General features: G+C 37.9%; 1 protein-coding gene across 7 annotated transcripts in view; it reads left to right on the top strand.

The window, feature by feature from the left end:
* LOC109417137 (lipase 1-like) overlaps positions 1-22350 on the top strand; it is a 533887-nt gene that overhangs the window by 95672 nt on the left and 415865 nt on the right. Inside the window, exon 2 of one of the 7 annotated variants that reach the window (XR_009997540.1) lies at positions 15712-15924. The exons of the other annotated variants lie outside the window; for them this stretch is intronic. The gene's annotated coding sequence lies outside the window, so the exon portion shown is untranslated. Of the gene's footprint in view, positions 1-15711; positions 15925-22350 lie in introns of those variants that run through there. 7 annotated transcript variants of the gene reach the window in all.

The following is a 22350-nucleotide window of genomic DNA, read 5'->3' as shown; positions in this document are numbered from 1 at the left end:
ATCCAGTTATGCGATGCGAGCAGAAATTTCAAAATTGGCTTTAGTTTCCATCTATTAAAAGTTGTACGGAGTGTGCAGGCGGCGCGATACCGTGAACTGGGTGTGAACCTCGACAGTTTACTTTCGAAACTCGCGATAACTATGAAAAAGTGGTGAAAAACAAACATAATTTTCAAATACCAATTTGGATTAGGATACGAATGATATTTGAAGATCCTAGAACTTCAAAATTTGTTTTCTAGTACAGTTCATGAACTCGTTGATACTTCTTTCGTAAAGTTTGCTTCATAAAAAAACGCAAACAACATTTTCAAGTTTAACTAACTATAAAGAGTGTGAGGAGCCTGTTCGTTTAAATTTGGCGTTATAATGGTTTTAAAACCGTCTTAAAAACTATCTGACTTCAAATCCATGGCAATACTGTAAGTTTACATTGTATGTACCAAAAAGGCACATTTTTAGGTTAAACTGATTACAGGAGGCCATTAATACCTCTATAAAACCAAATTCAAATTTCTTATTTTTTAGACATTTCTTAAAACCTTTCCAAAACTAATTAGACTTGATACAGTTGGATTAATCCTGTGCGTGTATTCCAAAACGTCTTCGACTCAACCTGTTCTTATAACTCCAAAGTGATCCATTTGCCCCCTAAGTGACGGTACCAACAACTATCTTATCTCGACTACACACTACGTCCGACGCCAAAAGCCGGTGAGAATTTTCCATCTGATGAGAGCGCTTCGATGCCACCGCCGCGCCGCTACTCTTCCCACGAGGGTGATGGTGGGAGGGAACGGGGACCCGGCGATCACGAAGCGAAGAAGCTCTCGCTCGCGTAACTGTTTCGATTACACACTGATAATGGGGCAGCATATGTAATAATGGCGATTTAAATGCATTCACTCGCTCGCTAGCTCGCTTGATCGTTGGGAGTGGGGAGGCACGTGGAGGAGGGTGTTGCTTTGCAGTTTTCGGGTGGATACATTCCATTCGAAAATTGGGCGTATGATGAATACGTAATGTCGACCACTGACTGGTATGGAGTAGTGGGCTGCCGCGCCGCCTCCGTATCGATGAGTGATATGAGAGTGAGACGAGCCGAGATAACTGCGGCTGGGAAAGTGCTGCAGCTGCTTTTTTTTCTAACTAATTAGGTGAGATTGATGATTCAATTCGTCGACCGAGCGTAGAGCACGGGTATGGGTGGATTGTTTTGATCTTTGTACGTGTAATCGGAGCGTCATCAGTTGAGTGGGTTCAATCATAATACATGGCGCAAGAAATGCGTAGGAAAGCTCATTTCTTCGACTCCAAAAACGAGTATCTCCAAAGGAAGTGGATGTGGTTTGATAATAATAATGGAGTGAACAACAACTTCCTTAACTCTTCAAAATGCCCTTATAAAAATCTTTGAAGAATTGATTGGGGTTCTGGATGAAAAATGAAAAACTAAAAGAAGAAATATTTTGGAGAATTTAAAGAAATATATATGAGGGGGTTAGAATCAAAGGGATGGAAGCAACAAAACCCGATTTAGAATAAATGAGGCTCAAACTTTTTCACCAAATTTTTATCCCATACAAAATGTATGGAATTTCAAAATCAACCCAATTTTCTTCGATTTGTTGTAATTTTTCTAAACAAAAAAGTCCTGAAAAGCATGAAATCTGAAGATTTTTTCAGTATACTCAACTCAGATTCGCCAAAAACTTCACTTATACCCCTTTGCATCTGAGCCCCTCACATGGAGAATTCCTAGGGTTTCATTGCCGAAGTCGTGTGAAGATTTTTTCCAGAACTACTTAAGCAGTCTTGTTTATTTTTTTTATTTGTATATTTTCAACTGTTAAGTCACACAGATTGTTATATTGGAGGACTTTACATTTAATTATTCAATCAACTGCATGACAAATTATATGCAAAAATGATCAGAATGATCGTCGTTGTGAGAGTGTTGTTAACTCCCTCTGTAAATTTATGTTTCTAAATTTGCAATTTTCTTTATTGTGATTATTCAATTCTGTATAGGACTGTATTAGATACTTCACAAATATGATTAAGTTGTACGAATTATTGATTAAATCCTTACCCAATAAAAAGATAAAAAAAATAAAAATTAAAAAAAAGCAGGAATGGTTCGGCGAAACTCTCACCTAAACATGCTTTTTTGGTTCTGAAAGGTTATGTGGAAGAAGTTCTGATGGTTTTTGTCAAGTAAACTCCGCTCGAATATCCTAAAGCATTATTGAAGAAAAAAAAACAGAAAATACTGAAGAAATCTTTATCTTTAGACAAAACTCATTTGAAGATGTCTAATCAAGTTCTTAGAGAAAAAGAATAGAAATGTCTGCATGAGAATCAGAAGAAATTCAATTGTAAACTTTTTTTTTTAAAAAAGGACATCAAAACATAGACAGAGATATCTGACAAACTTTCTGTTACAACTTCTCGCACATTGCATGGGGAATTTGTTAGATTTTTCGTAACAAATTTCCTGTGGGCTTCACAGGACAAGTGGACATCCATTTTCGGAGCTGTTTTTGGGACAGTTTCATTATCATTTTATTTTTAATTCTTTTGGGCGAACCAAACTATGTAAGAGTCAGGGTCAGAATAGAATTGATAAAGTTTTAGTTTTGAAGCTTAACGAAAAGAAATTGTTGTTGTTGCTAGAACAAGATTAATTCTTCATTTATTGCTAGCGGAATGTATTTGGATGAGAGAAGAGTCCTTAGAAGTGCTTCTTACGGAATTCCAATACTTCATCGAAGAACTTCGTTAACGAAATATGGAAGCAACCTTTGAACATAACCTATACAAATATCTTAAACAGTTCTGAAAGAATAAACCTGGAGAAATATTGTTGGAATAAGAATTTTGAGCATCAAACGAAATGCCACCGAAAAGAAATCTACAATGCTACGTAACGCTACGGGGATATCGAGCGGCTCTACACTCTTAGAAAAAATCATGTAAATTTAAGTTCACTTGGATGCACATAAAAGGAGCGGCCCGTTTGACACAAATTTACGTCTTCTATCACAAATAAAGTCGAGGTAGCAATCGCTAGAGCCGAAACGAGAGATAAAACATATGTAAGTAAAATAATGTATTGGATTCGAACTCTGATCCGCTGATTGAGAGGCACGTACTATACCTCTCGGCTGTATGACCGAGTTGTTAGACAAACGATAAATTTAAAACTGTTCCTACCTATCTGGTCAGATAGGTTTGTTGACATCTTGTGCAACCAACCCGAACTTACATGATAGATGTAAAATTAAGTCAAATTTGCCATTCAGTCATGAAATGTTTACGTACGTTGATGGTTTACGTCACGTGTAAATTCCTAATTTTTTAAGAGTGTAGCGCAGTTTTAGTTTTCATACAAAATAAAAAAATCCATTCAATAGTTATTAAAACACATGTTTCGTAGGGAAGTGGAACCATCTCGGCAGGGGTCCTATTTTGGGCACTTTTCTGCTATAACTCAGCCAATTTTGAACCAATTGACACAATTTTTGGAACGCGATTAGATACGTGTAGTATCTAGCCATGTACAAAATTTCAAGTCAATTGGTTTGGATTTGACTGAGTTATATGTAGCAAAGAGTGCCCAAAATACCGGCCGCTGCCCAAGTGGTTCGCTACCCTACAGATATTCGAAATTTTCAAAACTTTTAATTGAAATTATTTTAACTTGTAAAAATATTAATTACATCGATAGTCACAACTACACCATCAAACAACGATACACTCATAAAAAAATCGTGTAGTTTTAGTTTTTCAGAACCTGACATATACGATTGTAAATTTACAAAACAAAACACGTAATTTTACATCTTAATTTCATTTTTCGTCCTTCGTGTCTAAATTTACCAAAAAAAAAGTGAAATTCTTGTAAATTTAAATTGTTCTATTCATGTCTATTTTTTCATAGTGTGTAGTGTAAAAAATGTCTATTTTTATTATTAGGGATTGGGAATGAGTTGAGTACCCTTCTTAATTTAACTATCAAATAAAGTAATTACTTTACTCCTGATGGACTATTAAGCCACATTTACTTGTTATCAGATTGCTGATAAAATTTCTAGAGAAACCGCCAATACTTTTCTTTTAAGTATTCTAAGCTAAGACATGAAAAAGTTCCATGTGAAATTTCGAAAGAAATTTTCGTAAGATTTTCTTTACTCATTTAGACATTTAGATATTTAGACATTTCTAGAGGAAATAGTGAGCTACAGAATTCCTGAAGAACTTATTACATGAATCCACGGAGTCTATTTTTTTTTTCTTGAAAACCACCTGGCACCACGAAATCCCACAGTTACAGTCATTGCACAATTATGGGTTACTCTATCACAATTATTAGTCAGTCAGTTCACCATACTATTCAAATGGGGTTGACCCATAATTGTGGGTAAACCATGATTGTGCTATTACTGTACAATTCAAGCCTTACTTTACCAAAAACCGTATCTAACAAAATCTAGGAACGGAGAAAATCGAAGGGGAAGTTCGCTGTTCCCATGGTAACTCATACATTGAGCATTTCCTAAACGTGAAAAATTCGGATATTTTTTTTACAAATTATCCGCAAAGGTGAGTGATACAAGTTGTCCTTAACAAAATTCAGCGCCTCATGTGAAAATCTTTTTTTGGTTTACATATGTTACATACGGTGTTTGGTAAAGTTAGGCTTGAATTGTTAACAAAAAAAAAATCTTCGCAAATAAACTTTTTTTATTTGCTTTGGGATATTGAAAAAACCCTACCCAAAAAAGATCTGGTCTCATTGCTGGTCTGTGCTTTTACCTCAGCTGTGTGCTAAACGTTGCTCTTTTGCAATAAAACTCTAACAAAATTCTGAAAAAAGCTTGAATAAGAAATAACTTTCTTGCCGAAAACATATTCTAAAAGTCTTTTTTTTTATTTAACTTTCAAATAAAGTTATTACTTTACTCCAGAATGAGTTATCTTGGAGTATTAGGTCACATTTACCCGATCGAAGTTTCTGGCAGCACTTGTCAACAGATTGCTGATGACATTTCTTGAAAAATCCCCAATAGTTTACTTTGAGGCATTTCATGAAAAATTTCCAGGTGAAATTCAAAAAAAAATCGTCGGATTCTGCAAGCTCATTTCTAACGATATTCTCATTCTTAGAGGCAACAGTAAACTTCAGAATCCTGATGAACTTTTTGCATGAATCCATGAGGTCTTTCGTTTTTTTTCTTGGAATAAATTGCTGAATTTCTACAAATCGTTAACAAAAAAATTCCTCGTAAATAAACCCTTCTTTATTTTTTTATTTTACTTAGGGATGTTAAAGATCAGGGTCTCATTGCTGGTCTATGCTTTTACCTCAGCTGTATGATATAAGTTGCTTTTTCACAATAAATCAATAAAAAAAAGTCCCGAAGAAAGCCTGAATAAGAATAGCTTCCTAGCCGAAGTCTAAAGATCTTATTTTTTTCAGAAATTCTTTCTTGAAATTTGTTTACTGATTCTTGCCCAGAATCTTTCTTCGAGGATTTTGTAAAAAAATCTCAACTAATGCCATCGGAAATAACCACAAGTAATCGCCAAAAATATTCCAGAGATTACATAATAAATTCCTTCAGAAGTATCGATATCATCTACCAAGTTTCATGTATTATCAACTGCTAAAACTTTGAATTTTTCCTGAATTATTGATTTCAACAGAAATTTTTAGGGATTTTCTTCCGTAGGCAGGCTCTTCCCAAAAATGTTTCACATGTTTCCCAAAAAATCCCAATAAATTCTGCTACTTCAAAATCTTACAAGGAATTTGATCAGATGGATTGATTTATCTTTATTATATGTGATCAGAAAAATCTAGTACATATTTACAAGAATTACCACCAACCACTTGATTTTTTCTTTGTAGAAAAACGTGGCCACACCACTGGACCGGTCAGATATTGAGGAATGGAGTACAAAAATAAAATATTAATAATCAAGATTTAGAGAAAATAGTTATGTTTTTGAAAAGTAAACTTTCGGGAAATTCCGGGATTTTTTGCAAAATATCCCAGACAAGATACTCTGAATACTTTAGACATAAATGTTTTTTTTTTGTTTAAATGAATTGATCGATAGAAAAAGTGTCGTTTAGTCCTTGTGATTTTACTGCTTATTTCTGATCTGCTCTACTATTTTTCTCCTCTGCTACACCTTGCTCGCTCAACCGCATTTTACTATTACTCTGCTATTGCACTGCTATCCAACCATTCCATATAAAATCGATATGGTGGATCTTTGAATGTCATGATACTTGATAAGTTTGTAATTTTTCGATAGTGATGATACCCGATTTTTTTCTTCATATTGGTCATAGAGTGGTCCGAGAAAGCGTTCATGAAATTCTCCAAAACTAAACATTCCTAAAAAATCATAACTTTTGAACCAGTTGGACAACTTTATTATTTTTCTAGTATATTTTTTTATTTTTTTTAAGTATATTAGCTTTTCACGTGTTCATGATCTTGGGTCTAAAGAAGTACCCTGATTTAGCTGCATTTGGAATATAATTTCATATAAAAAAGAGAATTTCTAATCGGCCAACTTGTTCAAAACTTTTTTTTATTTTTTGTTTTTTTTTCTTTTTTTTTCTTAACTCTATTTTAAAATGTGTCACATTAATGACGATCTAAAAAAATATATAATGAATTATTAATTAAATTTGAGAATTAGGCAGTGAAAACTATTTTCCTGCTACGTTCGATGGTTCCAATAGTTTTATTCAAAAACATTTCTAGGTCTATTCGGTTCAATGAACCGTCGGAGAAAAAAAATACAAAGATTTTCTTTGCTTTTTCCGTCTGAAAAAGTCGAAAATTCCAAAACCACTTCATTAAAGAATTCTTATTCTGAAATTTGTATGCCATTTTTTGGAAAATTCAGATCATGGCTTTCCTCGGCTTTCTGTTGATTCTTTTGTTTTTTTTTGCATTCTAATAAGGGTCAATCATACACTAGAAAAGAATGTCTGGGATTCTTCCCACAATTCTTTCTTAATGAAATATTCAAAGATGTTTTAGAATTATTGCAAAGATAATTCTCTTATATTTACAATAATTATAATTGAGAATTTTGTTCCAAATTTTTTTTTTTTTATCTGTATTAACGAGATTTTTAGCCCTTGGCTAGTTCATCTCGGGACCCACGCTTTACTTCCCCTCCAAAGGAAGAACTCACATTTGGTGAGTTTGTCGGGAGTGGGATTCGATCCCAGGTCCTCGGTATGATAGTCAAGTGTTCTAACCATCACACAAGGTCCGCTCCACAGGTTCCAATTCTTGTTTTTCCCTGAATTTCTATTTTTTTTATAGATTTTTACTAAACATACACTCCTCATTTGCAAAAGCGATACAACACGTCAAAGTTCCTAGCCCCAACAATTGCAGCCTAAGCTGATGGTAACCGACCGATCCCTAATCCAAACTGGTTAGATGACTTACATTCCACAGCGATGATCGGTCGGTACCGACAGCAAATTCTAGCGGTGTGCTGCCTTACATGCAGAAAACTGAAACAGAATTCCAATACCGGTACGTGATATCTGTCGAGTCGCGACTAACGATCGAATGCCGGTTCTCCGTTGAACGAATCTTCGCGATATTACCTAGTAGATGTACCATCGAAGGGCGCACGTCTCTGACGACAACAACAACGAACGGTACAAAATGTGGGTTCGATCCACATTTGGCGCGAGCTTAGGACCATCGGATGATGCTCGGATCCCATCCGAGTGAATTGCGAGTGATGCTGAGGAAAAACCGGTCCAACTCGGTGCCTGTGTTTGCAGCATCAATCGATGCGATGCGGCGCGGATGGTTTCCATTTCGTTTGAAGGGGCGCTGCTAGTGCATAGTGGGCGGAGGAAAAGAGTCACTCAACTGTGATGTTGCTGCTATCGATTTCAACGACCACATACGACTAGGTTTGAGTAACTGCAAACTACAACGGTCAGGACCGGTGTTGATGAGTTGGTGAAAGGAGCGAACTACGATCATCTCCTCTGGGGTTGGAGCGTGCAAGGTGTCAATCGATCAAATATCGTGCTGGGGCACTTGACTCCGAACGCTGAGGTGTTCGGCCATTTCGCCGAATGCCGTTTGGCCAATCAATAGTAAATTTCAAGTCTGGTTACCCAATGATGCATTTGGTTACTTTCAACCTTATTTCAATAATAACAACATTACTTAAGAGTTTATTTATTTTTTTTTTTATTTGAATATCTCAAGGCGAAACAGTTTGTTTTTCTTTTCATTTTTTTATTGAATGATACAGAAATATTTTCAAAATCGGTTTCCCTATACATTTAGAGATAGATCGAGATACCTTCTGATCTCTTTTTTTTTCCTGAAAAAAAAGGTTTATTACAAAAAAAAACATTTTTTAATAAAATTTAGAAAAAAATAAAATAAAAAAAATCTTAACCCTTTTAGACCTGAGACCTGAGAGTTTCAGTTTTAGACTAAGCTGTTTCTTTTTTCGGTCAAACGACATTCGATCAATTGACCCGAAATCAATCTGTCAATAAGTGGGACCGATTGGCCAAGTGCATTTCACGGATTGATGGTCATTGGTTGCGGCTCTCATCGTCCACAAATGCATACAATATCAGGTATCAGAAGGCCGGCTCCAGAGGCACGTTATCCTCCATTTGGGACATTTGTGCCATCGCCAAAATAACAGCCTATTTCATCATCTACCTGAGGGAAAAGGAAGGAAAAAGGATTTGGATGGGAATAGGGACAGGTAGGGAAATAGGAAAAATACCCTGGAAGAGGGTACTAACGCACAAGCGTACCACAATGGGTTCAAACAGCGCCCTGAAAAGGGCACTGTAATAACGCATAAAGCGAAAGAGAGCCTATAGCTCTTTACCACAGCGGGTTAAGAACAACAGAATATCCTGAAGATTCAGGTTTCTGAAGTCAGTTTCACTTAATAAGTGTTTACCGAATACTCGGAAACGCAGTTGCGCGAAAACTGGACAGTTACATATCAAATGATACGAAGTTCCATAATCGGATTCACAGCTATCACAGGCAAATGAATCAGCTTGCTGAATATTCGCCATGTGATAGCTGAGTCGGCAGTGGCCAGTCAATGCTTTGACCAGCATGCTGCAATTCTGCTTAGACAGATTAGTTAGATACTTCGCCACCCGTAGAGATGGCTCAGCACTATACAATTTGGTTTGACGACATGACTCCAAACTATTCCAATATTGTCTGTGTTGAGTGACAGCCCAGGTGTGAATCTGAAGCTTAATCCAACACTTCGATATCGGAATAGCTGGCTCAGGGCCAATGAAGTCATGTGATGCTCCAGTGCGAGCTAACTCATCAGCCAATTCATTTCCAGCGATGGAAGAATGACCAGGTACCCATAGAAGGTGAACAGCGTTTGCTGAATTCAGCTCCTCGATTTGAGTTCGACAAGCGATAACTATCTTCGACCTGGAGTTGGCCGAAGCAAGTGCTTTAATAGCAGCCTGGCTATCTGAACAGAAGTATATTACTTTGCCCATTACGTGCTGCTGAAGTGCTGATTGCACTCCGCACATAAGAGCAAAGATTTCGGCCTGAAAAACGGTACAGTGTCTACCAAGTGAATAAGACTGATACAGCCTTAGCTCACGAGAATAAACACCAGCACCTGCTCGACCTTCGAGAAGGGAGCCATCAGTGTAACATACGATGCCGTCTGAAATACTTCTTTCCAGATAACCAGATGTCCACTCTTCCCGGGAAGGGAATTTCGTGGAAAATGTCCTATATGGAAAATTACAAGCAATTGTAAGATCACTTGGAGCAAGGACAATTTTGTCCCAATTTACCAAAAGTGGAAACAACGAGGTGTGTGTTGAACTGCGGTTCACAGGAGTTTCCTCTAGTAGACCGAGTACCCGTAACCGGTAAGTGCAAGAAAGGGCTTCTTGTTTGAGATGAATGTGTAGTGGGGCAACGTCAAAGAGAACTTCTAGCGCTGCCGTAGGAGTTGAAGAGAACGCTCCAGACATCGCCATTAAGCACATCCTTTGGAGATGGCCTAATTTTGATTGGACCGTTCTCACTTCACCCTTTTGCCACCACACAAGACATCCATAAGCCAATATTGGCCGAACCACAGTTGTGTAAATCCATTTGATATACTTGGGATTTAGACCCCAAGTTGTACCAAAAGTACGCCGGCATTGCCCGAAAGCCATACAAGCTTTCTTGATTCTGAACTCAATGTGAGGTGTCCAGGAAAGCTTGGAATCAAGAATGACTCCAACGTACTTTACCTGTTCAGTCACATCGATTTCAGAATCAAAGAGACGCAAAGGTCGAACGCCATTACGGTTTCGCCTTTCCGTGAAAAGAACAATAGATGTTTTACTCGGATTAACCGAAAGGCCATATTGGCGACACCAACCCTCAACTACCTGAAGGGCGTTTTGCATCAGGTCGAAAAGGGTGCTGATGCACATACCAACTAACAATGTTAGGTAGTCGTCGGCAAAACCATAAGTAGGAAAACCGCTATTATTGAGTTGCCTCAATAGCGTATCTGCTACGAGATTCCACAAAAGCGGTGATAAGACTCCCCCTTGGGGGCATCCACAAACACTCAATTTCCTAATCCCTGCTAGACGCAATGTCGAGAAGAGATATCGGTTTTTGAGCATTTGGTGAATCCAATTGGAAATCATTGGAGATATACCATGACTCCGTGCGGCTTCCAATATGGCATCGAAAGGCACGTTGTCAAAGGCACCCTCGATATCTAAGAAAACACCCAAACAAGATTGCTTTTGAGCGAATGCTTTCTCGATATCGTAAACAACCTTGTGTAAAAGAGTCACAGTGGACTTACCAGATTGGTAGGCATGTTGGTTCACATGAAGAGGCACGTTGGCCAGATGAACATCACGAATATGATGATCCACAATGCGTTCTAAGCATTTCAGAAGAAAAGAGGTCAAACTGATAGGTCTGAAACTCTTTGCTTCTTCATACGACGCACGACCCACTTTCGGAATAAACTTTACAGTAATATCCCTCCAGGATTTGGGAATATACCCTGTAGCAAAACTGCAAACAAGTAGTTTTTTCAAAACATGTTTGAAATAATCAAATCCCTTCTGAAGCAAAATAGGATAAATCCCATCTGCCCCAGGAGATTTGAAAGGAGCAAAGCTATTAAGAGCCCACTCAATCGATTCTATAGTTACAATACTCCGAGCCGAAGCTAAAGAATCATAACTACAAGAAAAGACATCAGGATCATCCGAAGATGTAATATCCACACATCCAGGGAAGTGTGTGCTGAATAAGCATTCCAGAACTTCCTCATCAGAGGAAGTCAGATCGCCATTTGGCAAACGAAGTTCGTTTACCCGGAAATCCTTAGATTTCGCAAGGATTTTGTTGAACCGACTGACTTCACTCAAGCTGGAAACATTTGTACAAAGGTTTTTCCAGCCGGATCGTTCAGCAGACCGGAGAGCTTTCCTGTAGGCCTTGCGAGCCGACCTGAAAGCCTCCGAACCAGCCGAACGTCGTCTGTTCCAACTCTTTCTACATTGTTTCCTGAGTTTCGCCAGATCAGAGTTCCACCAAGGGGTTCCTCTTGTGATCTTCACAGACCGTAGAGGGCATGCTTCTTCAAAAGCTTCCATGATGAAGGTCGTTGTAGTATCAACGGCATCATCTAAATCACTTGGAGTGTCAATGGATGGTGAATATCCATGAAATTTGGCTGCAACCAAATCAGTATAAAGATCCCAGTTTGTTGACCGAGGATTCCTGAAACGCAATGTTTGCGAAGTAACATTTAAATGTTCAAAACAGATATAGCGATGGTCAGATAAAGATTCTTCATCTGACACATGCCAATTGGTCAGCTCGTGACTAATTCTGCTAGAGCAAAGCGTTATATCTAACACTTCCTCTCTAGCAGATACCATGAAGGTTGGGCGGTTGCCTATGTTAAGTAATGCAAGATCTGAACTACTTAAGTACTCCATCAAACTGGAGCCTCTCAAGTTAATGTCTGAGCTGCCCCAGATGATATGGTGAGCATTAGCATCACTGCCAACAATTAGCGGAAGGCCTTTTGAAGTGCAGTATGCGATGACTTGTTTGAAAGCATCCGTAGGGGATGGTTCATCATGTGGTAAATACACAGAACAATAGACGTATTTCCTGTTGAGGTTTCCAACAGATACATCAATTGTGATAGCACATACATCTCTGGTGGTTAGTTCAGAGATGAGTGTAGCAACTATTGCGTTGTTGACAAGCACACAGGCTCGAGGCATGACACGCGAGTTTGCCATTTCATGTTTACTGAAAGTGGCAAACACCGGGTTCACAAGGTTTCCTAGATAGAAATTTCCCTTACGAAAGTAAGGTTCTTGTACCAAGGCCACTTGGGCTGTACCATTTTGCATAAGTCTGCAAAGATTGATCGTTGCTGTTCTTTTATGCTGAAGATTGATCTGAGCTATCCTAACCGTAGCCACTACCCAAACTAGGTAAGATTAAACTCTTCGCAACAGCAGCACAACAAAGAACAGCAACAATAAAACCAAATCGGTATCGATTGGAAAACGCCAAAGGCGAGGATACACAGAATACACTGTGTAAATCGCATAATGCGAAACCATATAGGTGAAAATTTAAACTAATTAACAACATCTTCATAATCCCGCCCTTATTTAGCCTCAAGTGAGACTAAAGAAGGGCAGCTGATTGTCTCGGAGAAACACAAGGTCCACTGCACCATTGCTCCGGTTAGCGCAGTAAGGGCTACATACTGTGGAGGGCGCCCTGGTACTCCACAGGCTCCGTTAGCGGTTAGGTTTTTATTAGACCCCCCTAGCCATTCATTCCTAGGCACGGTAAGCATAAAGCCGCATCACACCATGAATTAGGGGTCACCTGTTGGTGGATTCTTACCACCGGAACAGGCGGTCCGTAGTGTTATTCTTAGCCAATTGAGACAATCGCTACCGACACTACACAGCTATCTAGGCTGATCGAGAAAAGAAGTTAATATTGATGATCAACTTCATACGGACTCGACAGCCGCTTCTGATCTCTTTTTTTTTCCTGAAAAAAAAGGTTTATTACAAAAAAAAACATTTTTTAATAAAATTTAGAAAAAAATAAAATAAAAAAAATCTTAACCCTTTTAGACCTGAGACCTGAGAGTTTCAGTTTTAGACTAAGCTGTTTCTTTTTTCGGTCAAACGACATTCGATCAATTGACCCGAAATCAATCTGTCAATAAGTGGGACCGATTGGCCAAGTGCATTTCACGGATTGATGGTCATTGGTTGCGGCTCTCATCGTCCACAAATGCATACAATAAGGTGAGATGCCGTGCAGCAAGGTAGTTGCTGCGCGGTAGGTCCGGATTTGGTTTCCAAAGTGGAAATCTGAGATGATGATGATGACGGGTGGAGGCGGTACATACAGAGCAGCAGCAGCAGTGCAAGGTTGCGAAAAATCAAGTTTGGTTCAAGATGAGACGACGACGTGAGAAGGGGTTATGCTGCAAGCGAAGAGTTCGTTGAAATCAATCGATCCGGTGTGATCATGTATTGGATGAATGACTATAGGGGCAATGAACTTTAAAGCGTAGAGATGAAGCCAATAAGACCGGTAGTCATTGGATTATTTTTGATTAGCAAATCAATAAACAAATCAATAATAAATACACTTATAAAATTCATAGAAAATGTAAAAATAAGCGCCGTTCCTTGGAGTTATATATTTTTACATAAGTTTACAAAAATAACGCAACTCAACGGTACTTGCTATCGCAGTTTAGTAATCCCTCCTCCATTAAAGCACATTAAACTAACCAAGAGTACTCAAGCTAACTCCGCTAACAGCTGCTAACTGAATTACCAGAGAACAGAAAGATTAACGATCAATTAAAACCGCTCATATGCGGATCCGAGCATAATTAAGACCCCTCGCGCCGTTTCTACCACCATCCGTCTCCATAATCGTCTTGGAAGAAAGCTTTTCACTTTCGTTCTTCCATGACCGCGACGCGCGCACACTACTCAACCCGAGCCCGGCTCGGGCGGCGTGAATGAAACTGACTTAATTTTTCACGCGCCCCAACTCGACTAATCCACACCACGCCGTAGTCGCAGACAGTCGCTAGGCGTACTACATAACATCAACAATTCGATGGAAATTGGGTGCGCAGACTAATCAATTTCAATGCGGCGCGGCGCGCGGGAGCGCAAGTTAGTAGCCAAAGATTGGTCAACAACGGACCGCGATGTAGTTGAAAGGAAAAGTTGCACGTTTTTTTGTTTTTTTTTTTTCTACTGGAATGGGTAAAGGTAGCAGACGTCCATCGCGCGTCGTCGTGGCCTGACTACTGCCAGCCAGTGCAGTAGTAGTTTACGCCAATCGTATGCTAATTAGCCCCAGCTCCAAGCAGAGAGCGGTAATCGATTTCATTGTTATTTCATCGATGACGAAGGAGAAAATTCAAAATTCAAGCAGAAAGTGAATCTTGTTTTTTTTTTTTTTAGGCGATTGGTGAAGGTACACGGTCGTCGTCATCGGTGGAAGATGGTACTTTCATTCAGGTTTTTTTTTTGGAAGAAGACGAAGTGTGTAGCTAATTTGAGTTTCGAACAAGATGTAACAAATGTGGCATTCATCAATGGAGAGGACAACAAATCAATCTTGAACGGGAGCGGACCTGGTGAAGCCCACGGTTATCACGCCGAAGACCTAGGATCGAATCCCACTCTCGACATACTTACAAAATGTGAGTTTTTCCTGAGGAAGGGAAGTCAAGCCATGGGTTTTGAGATGAACTAGCCCCGGATTAAGCCCCGGACTAATAATCTCTTAAATAAAAAAAACAACTAAAAATAAAATTTGAATGAAAGTTTTAAAAGAAGATTCGTGTCTTGTTTACAAAATTTTCATAAATCGTCATTTCTCAACCCAAAATGATCCCTCGATTACCTGATTCCTAACCTTAAAAACCTAAATTCAATTTTTTATTGAAAATCACGTGACACCAGGTTAAAAATTTAAAAAAAATCCTTGAACGAAAACAAAATAGTATGGAACAAGCTCACCTATTTATCTGAGAGCCAGTGCACTCGTCAGAGTAAAAGAAATACTGTTTAAGGGTGAGAGAAAAAGAAAAAAAGAGAAAAAAATAGATCCAAACTACGTTGACAAATGTTTTAGTTAGTTTTTGCATATGAATTCATATATTCAGCCCTTCATCACCAAAGTCACCCAATTTCACAGTAGCTCAACTTTGAGCTACATCCTAGCCCTGATCTTGCTGTGGCTGCTACAGCTGCCACAATTCGAAAGAAAACGGAAAAAAATGGCGAAAGGCTAATCGGATTAGCTGGACAATTAAACGAAAGCGGCTCGGCACGACGCGGTGGTGGCTGTTAATTGTTTCTAAGTGAGCGCATTTAACGTGATTTCGCGATTGGGTTAATGTGCATGACTTCGACATCGACGCAGTTCACAGTTTACGGAACACAGTTTGCTCGGAAATTGAGCCTGCAATGACCGGCTCGATGACAGCTGGCGGTCCATTTGTACATTTGTTGAATTTTTATTTTCTGCTATCTGTTTTACCGGAAAGTTACTGATTAATGCTCGTTTTCTTTTCTTTCAGGTACGTTAACTCTGGCCATGTCAAAATGTGAACGAAATTGCGGTAGGTGAAATGTTCCCAATCCAATTCAAATCAATGCCAATCCAATGTAAATCGTTAACCAATTTAAAACATTTCAAACCAATCTAAATTGAATGCAATACCAGTTCAAAGCCAATTCAGTGCCCATTTAAAACCAATCCAAAGTCAGTATAAAACCATTGTAAAACCAATCAAAAAGATTTCGAAGTCGATTGAGAACCAATTCAAAGCCTTTAGGATGGCCAATCTAATATCAATCCAATTCCAATTCAAAATCAATCTTAAACCACATTAAACTCACATTAAATTCTAAGCCAATCCAAAATTGATCCAAAGTCGAGCTAAAGTCAATCCAAAGCCATTCTAAAGCCATTCCAAAGTCAATCCATAGCTGATCTGTGCCCTATCCAAAGTTATTTCAAAGCCGTCTCAAAGCTAGTTCAAAGCTTCTTTAAAACCAATTTAAAAAAACCTAAAAGCAATGCAAAGTCAATCCAAAGTCGATCAAACGCCAAGTCAAACAAAATCCAAAACTATTCTGATGTCAATGCAAAACCAATCTATGACCAAACTAAGACAAATCCTAGGCCAATCCAAAGCCAATTCAAAGCCAGTTCAATGCCAATCCCAAACCAAAGCCAGGTCAATCAGAATACCAAATGTTATACAAATTAGATCTAAAGTGAATCCAAAGCCAATATCATGTCAATCCAAATCAACTTTATCAAAAGCAAATTCAAAACGAGTCAACATAACAAAGCCAATCAAAATCCCATTCGAAGCAAATTTAAATTCATACCACAGTCAATCCAAATCCGTTTTAATGTCAATCAAAATCCAATCAAAACCCAATTAAAAGCCAATATTAAGCCTATCGAATGTCTATCCAGTGCTCATTTGAAGCAAATCCAAAAACGATCTAAAACCAGTCTAATGTTAATCAAAACCAAACAAAAGTCATCCCAACTGCAATTCAAGGCTTTTTTAGGCCAGTTGAAAGCCAGACCAAATCCAACTCAAAGACAATCTAAGGCGGATCGAAAGATAACTCTTGAAACAAGTTAAATTTTGAGTAAATCTGAACCTACCTCATAATTCACCCCAAACCAACCCAAAACTAATCTAAAGCCAGTTCAAAGCCACTTTAAAACCAATTAAAAGCTTATCCAAAATCGATCCAGTTTTCATGTAACGTCAATCAATAGTCAGTATAAAGCAATTCTAAAGCCAATCAAAAACCAATCCAAAGTCGATTAACAGCCAGTTGAAAGTCATCTTAAAACCAATCAAAAACCAATTTAAGGCTAATCTAAAACTAACCTAAATTAAATTCGATCAAAAGTCGATCTCGAGTCAATCTCAAGCCATTCTAAAATCAATCCAAAGTCAATCCATGGCTGGTCAAGGACCAATCCAATGTTAATTCAAAGGCGTCCTAATGCTACTTCAAAGATTCCTCAAAACCAATCATGACATTTTCCTAGCATTAGTTGTGCGAAAGTTTATGTAATGAACAGAGGTTACACATAGGTAAAACATGTGATTACAGTTTAACTACAGCTCAATGAACTCAAGGCCTGACTTTAACCAGGCCATCTCGGGTACTCAGGAATCTAGTCGAGGCTTTTACTTACTCCTGTTAGATGTATTATTGGTTTCTGGAGGCAATCGTTGTTTTCCGCATGCAAATAGTGCATCTACGGTTCTCTGTAGTCAAGGCATGAAAACCAATCCAAAAGTTAATCAAACGCCAAGTCGAATCTGAATGCAATCAAAAGTAATTGAAAAATAGATGAAATATCAATGTGAGACCAATCCAAGGCCAGTTGAAGGCCAATCCAAGGCTACTTCAAAACTAATAAAAAAATCAATCAAAAATTTATCTGACGCCAATCTGAAGCCATTTCAAAGCCAATTTTAATTCAATCCATACCCAATCTAAACCAAATTCAAAACGAACCCAGAGTCCAAAGCCAACCTTCGATGGCAATTCTAATACAAGCCATAGCCAATCCATATACGAACTGAATAGCAATCAAAATCAATTCAAAGTCAATATTAAGTCATTTGAAAGTTAATCCATAGCGGATTCAGTGCTCATTCAAAGCAATTTCATAGACAGTTTAAAACAGTTCTAAAGTCAATCTAAAACCAATCCAAAGTCAACCCAACAACAATTCAAGGCCAATCTAAGATCAATTCGAAGTCAATTGAAATCCAATTCAAAGCCGATCTGAAACAATTCCAAATGCATTCCATAGCTGATCTAAGGCCATCACAAAGCCAGTTTAAAACCAATATAAAACCAATTCAAAACCAATCCAAAGTCAATCCAAAGGCAAGTCAAAGAAAATGTTAAACAAATCCAATTCAAAGCAAATTCAAAGCCATTTCGAAGCCAAAACAAATCAAAATCAGTCCAAGGCCGATCTAAAGCCAAATCAAAACCAATTTAAAACCAATCCAAAGTTAATTCGAACTCGATCCGAAGCCAAGTCAAAGCTCATACAACAGTAATCCAAAGTCAATCCAAATCCAAGGCCCATCCAATCCGATTTGGTTTTGGTTTGGATTTGAATTGGCTTTTAATTGACCTTACCCAAAGGCAATTCAATGCCAGATTGAAGCAAACTCAAAACCAAATAAAATTGAATCCAAAACAAACATTGACAAACATTGACTTAGTCAAAGCCAAAATAAGACCAATTTGATTAATTTGTCTTTATTTGAGAGACTTTCAGCCCTTGGCTGGCTCCAACTTAAAGTCCATCCAAAGTCGATCCCAAGCCAAGTCAAAGTAAATATAAAACTAACCCAAAGCCAATCCAAAACTAGTCAAAGGCCATTCTAATTTGATTTAGTTTTCGATTGGCTCTGAATTGGCTCATTTCCATTTACAAAGCCAGTTCAATCTCAAATCAATCCAAGGCAGATCTAAAGTAAATCTACAGCCAATCCTCAACCAAAGCAAATCCAAAGAAATTTCAAAGCCAGTTCGATGCCACCTTAAAACCAAATCGAGTTCAATCCAAAATCAACCTAATATCGATGGAAATCCATAGGCGATCCAAAACAAATTCTAAATGATTCCGAGGCCAGTTAAAACATTCCATAGTCAACCCACAACCAATTCAAATGTGTCTGAAGCCAGTCTAAGGTCAATCGAAGTCTAATTAAAATCCAAAGCTAATCAATTTTAAAGTCAGTCCAATCCAATAACAATCCAAGGCCAGTCCAAAACTGATCTAAAGCTAATCCAAAACCAATTCAGAGCCAATCCAAAGCCAATTCAGAGCCAATCTTAACCCAATCGAAAACCAGTTCAAAGTCAATACATTGTCGACTTATCCAATCCTAGACCACTTCAATTTGGTTCGGTTTTGGATTGGTTTTGAACTAGCTTTGGATCGGTCTAATTTAAAGCCAATTCAAAACCAATAAATCAAATTCAACCCAAAATCAATCCAAGGTAGATCCCAAGGCAATTCAAAATCACTTTAAAATCAATTCAAGTTCAATTCGAAATCGATCCAGTGCCCATTAGAAGTTAATCCATAGTCAGTATAAAGCCATCTTCAGGCCAAAATAAAACCAATCCAAAGATAATCCAATATCATTTCAAGGCTAATCTAAGACCAATTCAAGGGCAATCTAAAACCAACCAATATTCTATCCTAAGCCAATCCAAATTTGATCCAAAGTCGGTCTGAAGTCAATCCAAAGTCATTGTAAAACCATTCCAAAGTCAATCCAATGCTGGTTAATGGCCAAGTCAAAGCCATTCTAAATCTACTTCGAAGCTTCGTCAAAGCCAATCCAAAAATATCCTGAAATAATTCAAAGTCTATCCAATATCGATCGAAAGCCAAGTCAATGTAAATCTAAAACTAATCTAAAGTCAGTACAAACCAATCCAAGATCAATCCAATGCCAATTAATAGTCAGTTCAAAACAAATCCAAAATCCAATCAAATTCAATTATTCCAACACCAACCCAAAGCCAAATAAAAGCCAAACTAAAACCAAACTAAAGTCAACCCGAAATCAATTTAAAAAAAATTTAAAGCCATTTTTAAGACAATTCAAATCCACTTTAAAGCCAAACTGAAACAATTTTAAATGTAATTCACAGCTGATCTAAGGTAAAGTAAATCCAAAATAATCCAATGACTATCCAAACCAGATCCAAATTGAATCCAAAATCAATCCAAAAGTCGATCTAAAGCCATTTTAAAGCCAATCTCAAACCAATCCTAAGTTGATCTACAGACGATCCAAAGCCAAGTCAAATTAATTCTAAAACCAACCCAAAACCAATCCAAATCCAATCCAAGAACAATTCAGTTTGATTTGGTTTTGGATTGGCTTTGAACTGGCCTTGTCCAAAGCCAATTCAAAGCCAGTTTGATAACAATTCAAAACCATATCAACTTCTATCCAAAATCAATCTAAGGTAAATCTGAAGCTAATCGAAGGCCAATTCAAAATCATCTCGAAGCTAATCCAAAGCCAATACAGAGTCAATGCAAAGCCAATTCAAAGTCAGTTTAAAACCATTCTGAAACCAATAGAAAACCAGTTCAAAGTCAATCCAAAGTGGATGCAAAGCCAATTCAATGGTAAAGTAATCCAAAATCAATCCAAGACCATTCCAATTTGACTCGGTTTTAAATTTGCTTTAAACTGGCTTTGAAATGGTCTTATTCAAAGCCAACCCAAAGCCAGTTTGAAGCCAATCTAAAAACAAAAAAAAAACAGATTCAACTCAAAATCAATCTAAGGTAGAGCTAAAGCTAATTCAATGCGTATCAAAAACCAATCGATAGGCAAACTAAATCAGATTCAAAATCACTCCGAGTCCTAAGCTCATCTAAATCCACAACCATCTTAAAACACATCTGAAGCCATCAAATGCCAATTAAAATCCAAAGCGAATCAATTTCAAAGCCAATCCGACGACAAACTAAGGTCAATCCAAAGCTGATCTAAAACCAATCCAAAACCAACTCAAAGCTAAATCAAAGCCAATCTAGAGCCAATACAAAGTCTGTTTAAAACCAATCTATAGAATAATACAAAGCCAATCGAAAACCAGTTCAAAGTCAATCCAAAGTCAAAGCAAAGTCAAGCCAATATAAAAATAATCTAAAATCAATCCAAAGCCAGTCGAACTCGATTCGGTTTTGGATTTGCTTTGAACTGGCTTTGAAAAGGACTTTTTTAAAGCCAATGCAAAGCCACTTTAAAGCAAATCCAAAGCCAAAAAAATCAAATTCAACCCAAAATTAAACCGAGGTAGATTTTAAGTCAATTCAATCCAATTCTAAAAGAAACCCATGGGCAATGTTAAATAAATTCAAAATTATTATGAGACCAGCCAAAAGCCAATTGGTCAATCCAAACAAAAAACAAAGATCCATTCTAAGTCAAAACGTATCCGAAGCCAGATCAAAACATATCCAAATCTGGATCAAAGCCAAAGCGACTTATTCCCAAAATTAATCAAATGACAATCTAAGGCCAATCCGAAGCCATTCCAGAACCAACTCGAAGCTTATCCAAGGCCATTTCAAATCCACTTCAAAGTCAATCCAAGGTCAGTTTAAAACCAATCTAAAACCAATCCAAGGTCTAAAGTGTATCGAAAACCAGTATAATTTCAATCCTTCTTCTTTTTCTTCTTCTTCTTCTTCTTCTTCTTCTTCTTCTTCTTTTTCTTCTTCTTCTTCTTCTTCATCTTCTTCTTGGCGTAACGTCCTCACTGGGACAAAGCTTACTTCTCAGCTTAGTGTTCAATGAGCACTTCCACAGTTATTAACTGAGAGCTTCCTCTGCCAATGACCATTTTGCATGTGTATATCGTGTGGCAGGCACGAAGATACTCTATGCCCAAGGAAGTCAAGGAAATTTCCTTTACGAAAAGATCCTGGACCGACCGGGAATCGAACCCGTCACCCTCAGCATGGTCAATCCTGTGTTTATTCGAAGTCAATCAATCTAACTATATCAATCTGACCATAACTCAAAACCCATTGAAAGCCAATATAAAACTAATGTAAAACCAATTCTAAGCCAATCCAAAGTCGAAACAAAGTCAGTTCATATATTTTCCAGTGTCAAGCTTCAGCTAATCTGAAGACAAGACAAAAACAATACAAATAAATCGTAAGCCGAATCATTGTGAATCTCATGCTAATCGAAAGCCAATCTAACGCCATTTTAAAACCAATCCAATGCCTGCATAAAGCCAACGTGATGGGTTCTAAAATTTGTGACAATCATCATTCGCAAATCTCAATTTTTTTTTTGCCAACCTATCAAATTTGACCTTTAGTTTCATCATTTCCACAAAGAATAGAAGTCACGAAGATTCCAGTCAATCACTCAAAGTGGGCAACAAAGTCATCTATCTGTTTGTTTGTCTGACTGTTTGTTTGTTTATTTACCAAACCGAATCCCGAGCTGCTGGCTAATGCTAATGAGATTGACATTTCGACCCGTATCCCAGCACCGCGCCGCGCCACGACGCGCTGCTAATCTCTATCAACAACAATCCGATCGGCCCACGTTTAGTCACGACGGCGAGTCATCCTAGTCCACGAGCCATCACCGTTCATT

This window comes from Aedes albopictus, chromosome 2 (assembly GCF_035046485.1).
Source record: "Aedes albopictus strain Foshan chromosome 2, AalbF5, whole genome shotgun sequence".
NCBI classification, from domain to species: Eukaryota; Metazoa; Arthropoda; class Insecta; order Diptera; family Culicidae; genus Aedes; species Aedes albopictus.
The sequence above is the reverse complement of the archived record's forward strand: the minus strand, read 5'-3'. Positions and strand labels throughout refer to the sequence as shown.